Raw genomic sequence first — 15002 nt, 5'->3', positions numbered from 1 at the left:
TTTGCTATTACCAGGGATCCTTTAGTGACCTTCCAGGTTTTTATCTATGGAAGTAATCACACAGCTTTCACCTCCCAAATGCCCTATTGAAATAATATTTTTCTTCGGATCTCGAACATGCCTTAACTCCTTCAATAGCCACTAATTTCCATTCTGTTATTTTATGAAAATTGTACCCATTCCAATGATTTTACAAGGTTTATCATCACCCAATCGAACTTGTCCAAAATCTCCTTGAACGTAATCATGAAAATGTTTCCTATCATGTGTGGCAGGGAATGAGGCCCCTGAATCTACCACCCAAGCATCAATAATATTTTCTAAAGAAAAAATCAAATCATCTTGAAATGCATCGCCGGTCACATTCGCTTCATGATTGTTTTCTTGTTGCATATCTACTTCTTTTCTCATTTGAGACTTGCAGTCTTTCTTCAGGTGTCCTTTCTTCTCGCATTTCCAACACACTATCCCTGATCTGGACTTGGATATGCCTTTCCTTGACTTATTGTGGTATCTTGGGCTCTTTCCTCTTTCCATTTTTCTTCCCCTAGTCTCCGCAGTCAAAGAATTACCTAATGTCTCACCGGATCTTTTCCGTCGCATTTCCTTGCTAAGGATTGCATTGACAACATCATCAAACATTAAAGTACTAGATCCAGAGACAGAGATTCCAACTTTCTAGCAATGAGCACAGAAATAATAGAGCCCTAACTTCATCATCAAAATTTACCCCTACAGAACTTAACTGATTGGTAGCTGTATTAAATTCATTTAAATGATCAGCAACATATCACCTTATGACATTATCATATTAAGTAAACGTGTCATAAGAAATATCTTATTTGAGACTAAGGGTTTTTCATATAGTTTTGCCAATGTCGACATTAAACCCTTTATTATAGTTTCCTCTAAAATATGAAATGCTATCGACGCTGCTAGGCACAACCGTAGTGTTCCAAGTGCCTTTCTGTCAAGAATATCCCATTCTGTGTCTATCACACTCGTCAGCTTCTTTTCCTTTTTGCTCAATGGTTGGTAAAAATCTCTTTGATACAGATAATCTTCCATATGCATCTTCCACAAGTGGTAGTTTTGGTCGTTAAATTTTTTGACCCTAAACCTACCATCTTCCACCATTACTCCCACTTGAACAAGGAACCCTTCTCTCCTACAAGTTTATCAGCCAAATAGACCTTCAGCTCTGATACTAGTTGTTAGAAAATTATATATTACATAGCAATGGAACACGTAAAATATTTCATAAATACAAACACATAAAACACATAAAATAAGAGAGACATAGATATATGTGGTTCACCCAATTTGGGCTATGTCCATGGAGAAACAACCATTCCTTCCTTTTAATATTATCCAATAAGCTAAAGAGATACAACCTACAACAGATCTGTTGCAATTCCCTCTTCTCTTTGCTCAATCTCCTCTCTCTTCTCACTCAAAATACATATCTACATAAACGCAATACAATTCCCTCATATATAGTGAGGGGTTGAATTTAGGGAAAAAAACCCTAAATTAAACATAAATTCTACTGCCATATTTCCGCCTAATGAACGACCCAGATTGACTTCAAAATTACAACATTTAAACCCGCCCCCCCTGGACCCCCCTACAACATATATTTTACAGGTGGCATTGCCTCCACACTATGAACTGGGGTCCAATGTGGAGATACCTATAAATAAAGAAGATAATCAGGCTCCACACCCAATAAGAACGAGTGTTAAAAAATCAGGAATTCTAGTTCCTGGGAGGGGAACATTCCTATGCTCAATGTAAGGAGATGAAACTGGTCAAGGACATTCAAAGGAACGTTCTTTCCACAGGTAAAAGGGTGTGTCAAGTTGCAGAGGCTAAGTGATTGCAAGGTTTATTTTAGAGAAGACATGGTCGAAAAAGTGGCTTAAACACGAGTCTAAGTGAAGCCAGCTCAAGGCCAAAAGGTGCAAATACTCAATATGCAATGCAACAGTACAACTCAACACAAAGGAGCCTCTAGAATATAAGGCCAGAAAGTAGCACAGAAGAACGAGAATGAGTCTTCAACACATAAGTCATGGTGGGACTAAAGAGGACTCCTAAGCCTACTTAATATAGCAACATGGGAAACCAATGTCAGTGGGGATCTAACTAAGATGCCCATGTAAAGGTTGGCTCTACCATCGCATCATGATTTTTAAAGTCGGTGAGTAAAAATTGTTTGTGAACCAAGACACAATGGGGTTGACCCTATGGCTATCATATTGCAGTATGGAGGCTAGTATGAAAAATGCAACGGAAAGTGGTATTCCCTAATCTATATGCCAGTAAGAAAACGATACCTACCATGATGGGTCTGCGGTCATGGGACCAAAATGATTTCTCGAAGAAGTCTCCAAAATTTCCTGTAAAGACAACCCATTCTCGACACTCCAAGCCAAAAGGTCAAAAATTCCATAAGATCAAAATCAACTTTTGAAAAATTAATTTTTATTTTTCAACTTATATAAGACTTTTGGACTCACAGTTTTCTCGTTTGTGTTTTGAGCAAGGAGTTGTGGAGACAAACTAAAACGAGCTTCCTCCGACCAATTGAACCATTCAAATCATTCCAAAACTTCCAGGTAACCCTTATATCATGCCTTTAATTATTTTTGATACTTTTTAGATGTTTTTCCAAGTTTTAACCGCAAGAAAATATGTCAAAATTTTCAAATCTGCGTACATGCAGGTTGAATACAGGTAACCCACATATATGAGGGCCCTACACACAACTGTGTGAAAATGAAACCCGCGTGTGCACGAGTAAGAAAATTAAAACATAAATCTAATGGTTTGAAACATCTTTTTTGGGCAAGATTACCATCACCTGGAGAGAAAGGGAGCATAGTGCTATTGATAACCAAGTACTAGAGGACGAAAATGCCTTGGATGCTTTAAGAGGCTGTGGCTTGCTAAAATTCTTTAAAATGCCAAATATGAAAGCAAACACACTATTTCTGGAGTTTCCGATACATTACTAGAGAGTAGAGGATGATGCATGCATGATCGATCAAATACCCCTAAGGATCGAGATTGAATATATTTACATCATCACCGGTCTTTCTCAAACGGGAGAGGTAGTACATTCTACTGGAAGGACGACGGGTAGTTTTAGTGTAGAAGACTACATCCACATATATTATTGTAGTCATCCTGAAAAGATTGCAAGTTAGATTCCAATCAAGCACGTATAGAGCTTATCCTTGAAAATTCTACTATTTACCATTACCAGGGTAAATGGTTCTGCTGCTTTACATCAGGCCTCATGACTATCTATGAGCTTAGCAGTGGAATGTCTCACTATTGTGTTTGATTGGTGCACACCTCTACTAACTAATATGAAGAACCAAATTCCCTCCATTCAGAAGGGTTAGACAAATAATTTTGGGTGTGGCACAATCTTATGCTCATTCTTCTTTAAGAAAGTACCTGCGCTTCGACCCAAGGTATTATCAACTATCAACAGCCTGAGGGATCCATGGATGGGTAGACGGGCTAACCTGATGAAATGCCTGGGGGTGGTGATGTCCCCAAGATGACTTTTGATGATGAGTTTTTTGCATGATGGGATCAACAGGACATTGCAGTCGATGACTACCCCTATGTCGGGATGGATTTCCGAGGAGATCCAGATTTAGTATTACCACTTAATGCAGCATGGGGCGCCATAGGTAACAAATTTTTAATTTTTAAGTTTCTTAATATCTTTTGGATTTTAAATATAAATGAACCTAAAAATATTTTTGATGGGACAAGACACTTAAAAAATATAATGATCATGTTTCAGATGTGGGGCCAGTGAGACCTGACAGATTTCCCCAACATAGGCATTGTGGAAGAGATGTTGAATGGGCTATATCTGAGATGGAGAGAGTTCTCCATGTAGTTCAGAGGAACTTGGTGAGACTGACTCACCAAGTACCCATGATAGACATAGAGGACCTACCCGAGGAGATGCAGCGTCACATGATAGGAGTACCACGGGACTGGGTACGGCTCTTCCAGTGTGTGGCCAATGTTGTTGTTTATATTCTAGCTGCTCATCCTCAGCTCGCTAGATAGATGATGAAATATTTTTTATGATTAGACATGATGATGGGCATAAGCCAAAATTTTTGTTGAAAATGGCAACAAGAAATGCTAAAAATAGCATTGCTATAAATAGAATTTCAGGATATACTCTAACTCTGTTAGAAATAGAAAAAAATAGAAATGCTAAGAATAGCATTTATAAATAGCATTTCGGGATAGATTCCAATTTTAATTAATCCCTGAATTAAAATTGAGAATTAAAATTCAAATTTGGTCTCAGCAGCTATTTGAAAAATAATTAATTAATTCAACTTGAGTTAATTAGTTAGAGAAAATCAAACATGAAGCCTATGCGAAGACATGCAACAATTTTCCCTTTGATTGCGGAAGTTATCCCTTAATTAAGGAGATCAGGATGAGTTGTGCTTTGAGTTGTAATTAGCTAGCTTAGTTAACTGAGTTAAGTCCAGTTAAATTAGTTCCAAACAGTTGGAGCAACTAATTGTGAGTTCAGTCAGTTAATGTATGCATGCATGCAACTAGTGTTCTCCAGATAACTGAATATTCTCTCATAAATAACTCATGCATGTCAGTGCAGAGAAGGACCAAGTTGAGATTAAAGGAAGGGAAAATGCACTATCAGTTGGAGGAATTTTCCTATAAAAGAAACTCATCCATGTAGAAGGAATTATCTCCTTCAGGACTGCGCAATTATTTCAGAGGTCAATGCTATGTGTGAGGTGATAATCCCACAGGTTGCAGCAGGAGGACCCAGGAGAAAATGCGCAAGGAAATAGGAAGCTTGGAGGACTGAAGGAAGCCATATGTGTTGTCTATTATGTCTATGGGCAAAAGTGAGGGATTGTACTAAGAGCTGGATAGCTTGTGAGCTAAAGCTTTGTGTAATCTTGAGATATTTCCACTTGTATGATAATACAGATAGCGGGCTTTTTATTTGAGGCTTTCCCCAAAGTATTCTTCTATGTTTCATGTGTGATTGAATCTTCTTCTCTGTTATATGTGTTCTATTTGATCTTGGTCAAAATCTATTAAGCTTCCGCAAGTTTGATTATAGAAGTAGATTAAGTATTTTTCTTTAGTACATGCATAATCAGTTTAATCTACGGTGAAATTTCTACATTGTATCAAAGAAAAGGTGATCAAAGTGGTGAATGGTATACGACGAAGAGAAATCGAAGTAAAAAAAAAAAAATGGGCCGCAAGTTTGCAGAGCAGATCTAAAAAAATTTGAGAAAAATTTTCAGAAACAAATAGCAGATCTGGATTCCTTGTGAAAAAATACACAAATTCAAAAAACAAATCGGCTGAATCAGAGTTCGGATGAAGGATATATCATTGATTTAAAGTCAACTCTTTTTCCAGAAAATTTCTTGATGGTGGGAAAGATGAAACAAGTTGGTGTGCTAGCCAAGAACCTATATGCTCTTGAGGTTCAAGATGCATGCAAATCCTTCAGGATCAAGGCAAAGGTTAGAGACTTGGTGGTTGAGAAGGAGAGTTAATTACCTCTCAACATGCAGCGCTAGAAGAATTCTCAGACAATTGTGGAGGAGCCACAATTGGTGAAGTGGTTTTAGGTTGTTGTGGAAAAGCCACAAGTGGAGATGATGAGAGGAGACCGAGTGGAGGCATCCACTCATGCAAAGACCTCCATTAGGGGGAAATTTCGAGCCAAGTGGGTAGAAGGATCACAGTGCAGGAGTCCCAAGGTAGTGAAAATCTAGTAGGATGCAACAATTCAAGAGGCACAAGAGTGTTGCACCAGTGCAGGATGGCACAGAGAGATGTGCAACAGTGTGAGATGCAGGGAGTTGTTGTAGCAGCGGAGAGGTCAGAGAGGGAGCACTTGTCAGCAACAGTGGGAGCTTCAGCATCATAGGGTGTTTCTAGCCCAACAGGGAGGTCAGTTGGGAGATCAGTTACTTACTTCTCAGTAATTGAGTTGCAATGCAGCAGTAGGCAGCATGATGCAACATGATGAGAGGATGTGCACTGCAGATGTAGTGTTGGGAGATAGGACCAGCAGCAGCATGAATGTAGTAGGAGGAATCCATGTGATTGATGTAGTCAGAGATCAAAGTTATAGAGGCTAGAGCAGTCAGATACTAACGAGCACAGAGGTGCAAATTTTTCAGTCAGCAGAGACAATAGAAGTCAAAGACTTTGATGGCAGAGGCATCAATCTGATTCAAGTTGGATATTTTTTGTTTCTGGAGTTGTTGGAGCAACAATACTTGAGAGAAGTGTTGCATGTAGAACATTCCAAAGGTTCAGGATCGCGTTTGAGTTGAATTCCTTTCTTTTTGCGAGGGAGTGTTGAAAATGGCAACAAGAAATGCTAAAAATAGCATTTTAGGATATACTCCAACTCTGTTGGAAAAAAGCAAAAAATAGAAATGTTAAAAATAGAATTGCTATAAATAGCATTTCAGAATAGATTCCAATTTTAATTAGTCACTGAATTAAAATTGAGAAATAAAATTCGAATTTTGTCTCAGCATCTGTTTGAAAAATAATTAATTAATTCATCTTGAGTTAATTAGTTGGAGAAAATCAAACATGAAGTCTATGTGAAGACATGCAACAATTTTCCCTTTGATTGAGGAAGTTATCCCTTAATTAAGGAGATCAGGATGAGTTTTACTTTGAGTTGTAATTAGTTAGCTTAGTTAACTGAGTTAAGTCTAGTTAAATTAGTTCCAAACAGTTGGAGGAACTAGTTGTGAGTTCAGTCAGTTAATGCATGCATGCATGCAACTAGTGTTTTCCAGATAACTGAATATTCTCTCATAAATAATTCATACATGTTAGTTCAGAGAAAGACCCAATTGATATTAAAGGAAGGGACATTGTACTATTAGTTGGAGGAATTTTCCTATAAAGGAAACTCATCCATACAGAAGGAATTATCTCCTTCAAGACTGCGCAGTTATTTCAGAGGTCATTGTTGTGTGTGAGGTGAGAATCACACAGGTTGCAGCTGGAGGACCCAAGAGAAACTGCGGAAGGAATTAGGAGGCTTGGAGGAATAAAGGAAGGCATATGTGTTGTCTATTTTGTCTATGAGTAGCAATGAGGGATTGTACTGAGAGCTGGATATCTTGTGAGCTAAAGCTTTGTGTAATCCTAAGATATTTCCACTTGTATGATAATACAAATAGCGGGGTTTTTAGCTTAGGCTTTCCCCAGAGTATTTTTCTATGTTTCATGTGTGATTGAATCTTCTTCTCTGTTATATGTGTTCTATTTGATCTTGCTCAAAATCGATTAAGCTTCCGCAAGTTTGATTTTAGAAGTAGATTAAGTATTTTTCTTTAGTACATTGCATAATCAGTTTAATCTACGGTGAAATTTCTACAATTTTGTACAGCGTTTTGTCCCAATTTTTGTATATTATTTTGGACACAAACACTCTATCTATGTACATGCGATTTTATGATGATCATATATACAGATGATACTTAAATTATTTTTTATGTTTTTTAATTTGATGAATGATTTATACACCAGTCCAATGCTTGATTAGCAATAGAATCAGCTAAGGAATTTTCTGATCCTAGAATGTGAACATATGTGATATAAATAAACGATCATTGCAACAGTCATTCTCTCAAAAATTGGAGATACAAATAAGGATCTTGTCCTCAATAAATGTTATTCAACTAAGATACCACCAGTTGCGAGTCTAAATAAACAACTAACGAATCAATATCAAGAGATATCGCTTCGGATAAAAAATTAATAACGGCAATATATTCGGCAATATTATTCGAAGTAGGACTGATACATACTCCTCTCGAAACCATCAACTGGCTAGATGGATAATAAATCACCCAAGCCACAGAAGCAAGGTTCCGGGTATGCCTACTCGCACCATCGGCAAATCCTAGATATATTGAATCGTCCATCAATACCTACTAAAGCAGATCAAAAATATCGACATCACTAAAACCGATAGATAGATATGTACAAACATACAATATATACAAACAAGTAAGTGCTCGGCCAAAGCCTAAGAAAAGTACTTCTTAAGGGAGATCCCATTTATGGGCTCCGCCAACTTGTTTCCTTCAAAGTCAATTAATTCATAAGCTCCCTTTCTCAAAACTCGCTTGACTATAAAGGGACTGTACCACATAGACTTGAAATTTCTTGCCCCCAAGGCATCTTTGTCTTGATCATAGACTAGGAAAAGGTCACATTCAAAAAAAATTCTAGGACGGACGACTTTATTGTATTGAGTTTTTACCCTCTTTTTATGGGCTTCATTTATTGTGGCAGCATCTCGATGCTGCTCATTGAGATGCTCCAAATAAACGAGGCACTCCTCAAGAATAGAAGTATCTGGAAGAAGTTCAACAAATATCTTAAGAGAAGGAATTTCACATTCAATAGGAAAGATAGATTCCAACCCGTAAACTAGTTGAAAAGGAGTAAAGCCAGTGGCAGTCTTAATTGACGTTTGGTATGCCCAAAGTGTCAAATACAACATGATGTGCTAATTGGATCTAGCGTTGTCAATCGTCCTTTGCAGGATTATTTTAAGGAATTTGTTCACGGCTTCAACATACCCATTGGCCTGAGGATAATATGGAGATGAACGCTCCTGCCGGAAACCAAAATTGAGAGCCAATTCAGACATGAGTTTATTTTGGAAATGAATCCCATGATTAGTGACAATCTCTTTAGGGATACCAAATCGTGAAATAACTTGATTGAAGAGAAACAAGGCCATTGTTTCACTATCATTTTTAAAAGTAGGCATGGCCTCAGCCCACTTCGTAAAGTAGTCTATGGCTACAATGATGTACTTGTGATTTCTTGTCGAAGGCAGATTAGAAGTAGTAAAATCAATGCCCCACTTCATGAAAGGACCGAAGATGATAACAGGGAAAAGAAGAGATGGATGTGCACGCATTTTACGAGTATAGACTTGACAAGGATGGCATATTTTGACCGCTTCAATACAATATTTGAAAATCAAAGGCCATAGCCTGCTCACAAATTTTTTGGGTTGTTTCAGGCCCAGATAGATGATCGCCACAAGCTCCACTATGGAAATCATTAAGAACTGACTCAACTCCTTCCAAAGTTAAATAACGCCTAAGGATTGAATCAATCCAATGACAATATAATGTGTCACCTATAATAACATAATTCTTAGCAGGGTGACGCAACTTTCTACACTCATCTTTGGAAAAAGCGGGCAGAAACTTCGAAGTCTTAAGATATATAATGATATCCCGATACCAAGGATCTTGTGAAGGAATAAGAAATAAATGTTCATAGGGAAAATTTTCCCTGTGAATAATTTCTTCCTCACAAGGAAGCTCTGATATCAACTCTACAAATACTAAAGATTTCTTAGATTTAGCAGACATGAATTCAAGATCGAATTCTTGAAAAATGTCAATCCATCTATTATATTTTCCCCCAATCACTCACCTACTGAGAACAAGATGAAATGGATTGACGGCTGCTAAGATGAACGTTTTTCGAAGAAGAATGTAATGTTGAAGATGCTAGATAGCATGGATAGTTGCCAAAGCTAGTTTCTCGATGGGAGAATAGCGTATTTCAGGGCCTACCAAGGCTCGACTTAGATAGTAGACTACATGCTCAGGTAAGGCATCATCTTCCTGAACCAGAACCATACCGATGGTTGATTCTGCTGCAACAAGATACAAAAGGAAATCTATGCTATAATCAGGTGGACTCAACAATGGATCGGAGGTTAATGCTTTTTTGAAAGCATCAAAAGATCGTTACGCGAAATCATCCCATAGAAATGGGACTCCTTTCTTAAGGAAACACATAAATCCTTTTGTGATCTCGGCATAATTGGCTATGAATCTCCTCAAGAAATTTTCCTTTCCTTTGAGACTTTGAAGTTGAAGTATGGAAGATGGGGGAGGAAACTGAAGTATTTCCTCAACCTTAAATGGATTAACATGAATCCACCTTGTTGATACGATGAATCCTAACAACCAACCTGATGTGACTCTGAAAACGCACTTATTCAGATTCGACCAGATTTTTTCAATAATGACATCGCTCAAAAACCAATCGAAGGTGCTTAGGATGATCAATTCTCTTTCGAGAACGAGAAACTAAATTATCCAAATACACTTTGATAATGTGTTTGATGTCGTGAAAAGCGTAAGACATGGCTCGTTGAAAAGTGGCTCGAACATTTTTTATGCCAAAAGGCATCTTTTTGTATGCAAACGTACCCCAAGGACAAATAAAGGTTGTCTTGTGCTGATCTTTGGGATAGATAGTAATTTGATTGTAATGAGAGAATCCATCCATGAATGAAAAATTTCATTACCCGCACATTCGTAAATAATTTGATCAATAAAGGGTGTGGGGTAATTGTATTTCGAACAAGTCTTATTTAGTTCCATAAATTCAATACATACTCGGATCATTCATTTACCACTCATGGTAGATTTGATGCTTTGATTATGGCCTAGGGCAACCTTTCCTTCCAAACTTGGTCCAAAATCTAAAAAATAGTGTTTTATTCCATGTACGCTACTTTTCCCTGTGATAAAACCATGTACACATGGGTCAATAGATAGCAAACCCACGTACATATGTTTTTTTTTTTTTCTAGTTAAGACTAACCTAAGTACCCACGGGAGATTTGAACCGGTGACCTATCGCAAGGAGTGCCTTAACAACGCACCCATTCACCGTCAATCCAAAGCCCCGTGGGCAACCCACGTACATATGTTAATACACTTAAAAAAATTAAATTTCCTTAATCTCGAGTGGAGTTCATGGGTTTTACCTGTTACTCACCTCCTATTGCCCGTGGCCCAACTATTTCCCTGATCGAGTCTAACGAATCCATGTGCCTCCTACACTTCCCAAAGCTTCAGGAAACCCTTGTTTCCTTATTATAGATATCCTTCATCTTGCTTGAGATATCCTTATATTGGTGATGGAGGAAGATTGCTGAAGGCCGAGAAAGGACGGTTCCGCATGGAGCCGGAGAAGGACTCAGGTCGTATTTCTCCACTTTACTTGTAGCTAACTTCAATAAAAGGAATGTTGTTATGTTTCTGATATTAAATGTGTTTATGCATCAAGTTATGTTGTAGTTCATTTATGAATCTTATATTGATGTATAATTGGTCATTCATTTATAGGATTTAAGGTTAATATCATGAACATACTTTATGTTTCTACTGTTGTATATGCTCCATTTGAATAATTTTCAGGTTTCAGGAACATTAAGAGACACTGAGGGTTTGCACCCTGCGGGATCTACCCAAACATAGGACATTCAGGTAAGGACACTCCTGCACAGTTTAGTAGAATAAGAATTTAGGTTGATTGCTTGAGCATTTCTTGTTGTGGTTTTCCCTCTGCTCTGTTGAGGTTCTCAACCCAAAGCGGTAGGGTGGTCTCACCTGCAATAATGGGTATGAACAAACCAATGGAGATTTAATGGGATTTTGCAGCGATGATGAGAAGTAATAAGAAAAAATATGAAAGAGTAGTTGAAGGGGCCATGGTTGGAAAAGAGATAGTTGAACATACACCTATTGATGAGGTGTCATCCATTGATGAGGTATTCGGGTTTGTGACCGATTTCTTAGGTAATAAAAATGCACCAAAGGTCAGTGAGATTCCAGAAGACAACTCCACTCTTATTGAGGAGTAGATAGGTACAGATGCCTCCAAATCTATGACGGAGCTACCAGACGATAGTCGCCTACAGCTGTCTAGTGAGCATATCATGCATATTGGGTTGTCTATGGAGGAGCAATCGAATGCTCATGTCAAGCCCATGATGGAGGAGGATGTGGAACCATCCCTTGAGCTGTACATTGATGAGGAGCAGCATAGAGACCACACGTTGGGATTTCAGCACAGTTTGCTTCAGAGGCACACTCACAGAATCTATAGTGCTATTAGCCCATCCTTATGCATTGGATTGAGAGAGGCAGGGTTGTCTAGACATACCAAAGAGGATGAGAAGGTTAGCAGCACTGTTGGGTCACCTTTTCCCATTGGATAGAGAGAGACAGAGCTACCTAGTCAGATCTCATGTGTTGACCTGCGTAGTGGGATGAAATGGTCAGAGTTGCACAAGGTACAACATGCACATGTCGGGCTTGTTTTATGTGCTAGAGTTTGTGCATTCAATCTCTCTCTTGGGGTTGGATGGCAATAGATTCTGAGTTGGTACCTGGTGGAGTGGGCTAGACTCATGGAGATGGTCATAGTTCGGAGTAAAGCTTAGTGGGAGCTCTCAGACATTAAGAGTGTTGGAGGCCCAAGTTGGCATTGGGATCCAAGTGGGGCTTCCTATCCGACATCAGACATGCGGGATGGCTATGGCATTGATGAGGTAGTCAACCCCATCCCTAAGCACATGTATTCCTTAGGGGAGCTCTAGTTGATGTTGGTGGCCAGGTGGTTTGTGAGAAGAATTCATTGGTTGTTTTGGAATGTTGGTTGTGCAAGGGGCGCAGGATGATTAACATTCTCTGGTAGGAGCTAGTTAGAGGAGGTGGCATGGGTAGGCTACCAAACCAAATATTGTATGGAGACGATGTTACCCCATTGAGATTTAGGACTCAGGGATCACAGACAATCGACACAGCAAAGATATCCTCCCTAGCAGGAGTGGAGTTAGGGTGCTCATGTCTACCAGGATGTATGAGGGGACATGCAGCATGCCATGGTGGGGTCACTATCAGAGTGGAAAACACTTTGCCACATGCAAGATACCATATGTTACTAGGTGGTATGATAGTAGGCAGTGGTACAAAAGACTACACAAAGTCAGATCGTAGCATTCAATCTTATATAGAGGGATGTGGCCTAATGCATACATACCCAATTCTAGGCCATAACACCCAGTGCTGTGCAGGGCTATGCAGTGAGGAGCAGTGGTCTGTAGAGGAGCATGGAGATACATGGTGGTATGCCATAGCATGTCGGTTTACAATGTGGGGTAGGAGGAGGGTTACAAATCCATTTGGGCACATCACTCCCATCTTATAGATCAGTGCTTTAGGGCCCATCAAACCCTAATTCAGTTGTTACATGCCCTAAAGAAGTCAACCATCAGAATGCCTAGCTTCCCAAGAAGTTCCATGATTGAAATCATCCAAAAATTGCCTCTAAGAGGATCAACGCAAGTAGATACACTACCAGTGTGCTTTGCAGTGCAACCCAGTACACTACTAGGGTGCATTGCAGTGCAACCCAGTACACTACCAGGGTGCGCTGAGTGAATTTGAGCAAAATTTCATTAGGGTTTGGGAATATTCTTATCCATTAGATGCATCTAAAAGCTTCCCAAGTTTATCCACTCCTTTGGGCTCAAAATTGGATGAGGGAGGGAGTTAAGGAACATCAATCCCTTTATACCTTCCTCCATGGAACTAAATCCTCAGTTTGGGAGGGCATTCCTTATCACCATTTATGACATAAATTCCTTCATTCACCTATAAAAATACCACTCATCTAAGTGATCAGAGGCTAGAATTCATTGAATTATAGGGATATGTTGTTAGTATGAGACTTGAGTTGGTTTCAAGTATTGTAATGATGTCAGAATGTCTTGCTTGTTATGAGGAGAGGATGGGATTGAACTGGAGGAGTGATACTGAATCAAGAAAATTGGGTTGTAACTCTTCCTTTTAGTAATAAAGTGTTCAAATCTTTTTCCATATGTTTGTATCATTCATTGATGCTTTCATATATGTATTATGAACTTGATTCCATTCTATGTTTAATCAATAGATCATTATCATATGCTTTGATCGGTTTTTGTCTTTTGTCTATGTGCGGGTACTTTTAAAGCGGATTAAGTATGGAAAGGAGTGACAGAATTGGTCAAGGGAGATAAGGAGTAAGTGGAAGCTACAGGTAGGCTTCTTTACTATCTTATTTAATCTATTGGTTATAGAAAAGGTGGAGAATGCTTTGCACTGTTTTTCTAGACTTAGCTACTAGTCTAGGGGTTTAAGCATTTATATGTAGACACTAAAACTTCCCCAAAACAAATTGGTGACTCCATTGGGGAATGAATCATATTTCCTAGTAGCTAATCCACCTCCTTAGACACCTTAACATACTTTACTTGTTGTAATTCAGCCTTTTCAATTGAATTTTGGTCAAAATTTGAGTTTAGATGACTCTTGAGTGGCCTCACAGGAATCAGTGTAGGCTAGCTTTAGAGATAGTGCATTGCAATGCACCCTCCAGTTAGAGACACTGCACTGCAACTCAGCTACTCCCTCTTTTGCCTCCACTGATCTTCCTAGGCTCAGATTCCCACCCTTGGAATTAATTTTTTTGCCAAAAATCTTCTGATTGCTCGTTTGCTGATTGTAAATGGATGTCATGTCTCAGAAAATAGGTTTTCATATCTTTAGTTGGCCCTACTTAGACTAGGATTGATAAATGTTTCTTATGTATTTACTTTTTCATTTTCAATATATAGTCGAAAGTTAGGTTTTGGTTGATTGATCTTTGTCGAAAGAAAGTGTCATAAAATCGTATTTTCCTTCGAAAATTGAATTGTCGTAAAGTCCTCATTCATGAAAGATCGATTGATTGATGTGTGCATATGAATATTATTTTCGTTGAAAGTGTCATAATTCCTCATTTCTTTGAAAATGAATGTGTCGTAAAGTCTTCATTTCCTTGAAAAGAAATTGTCACAAAATCGTCATTTTTATGAAAAGAGTTTATTGATCGATTGTGAATTAGTTTTCCTTTTTGTTCATTCACATTAAGGGAAATTGAAAAGAAATACATGCATTTTGCATCATTCATATTGTATTTTGTGAATGCTTGAAAGAAATAGCTAGGGAAATTGCATTATATGGGCTCTTTGCTCTTTGTCAAAAATCTTATTGCTCTATCCCTACTACCTAAGG

The sequence above is a fragment of the Pinus tabuliformis genome, chromosome 5_2 (assembly GCF_031772625.1).
Source record: "Pinus tabuliformis cultivar Carrire ecotype Pingquan chromosome 5_2, CPIR1, whole genome shotgun sequence".
Classification (NCBI taxonomy): domain Eukaryota; kingdom Viridiplantae; phylum Streptophyta; class Pinopsida; order Pinales; family Pinaceae; genus Pinus; species Pinus tabuliformis.
The sequence above is the reverse complement of the archived record's forward strand: the minus strand, read 5'-3'. Positions refer to the sequence as shown.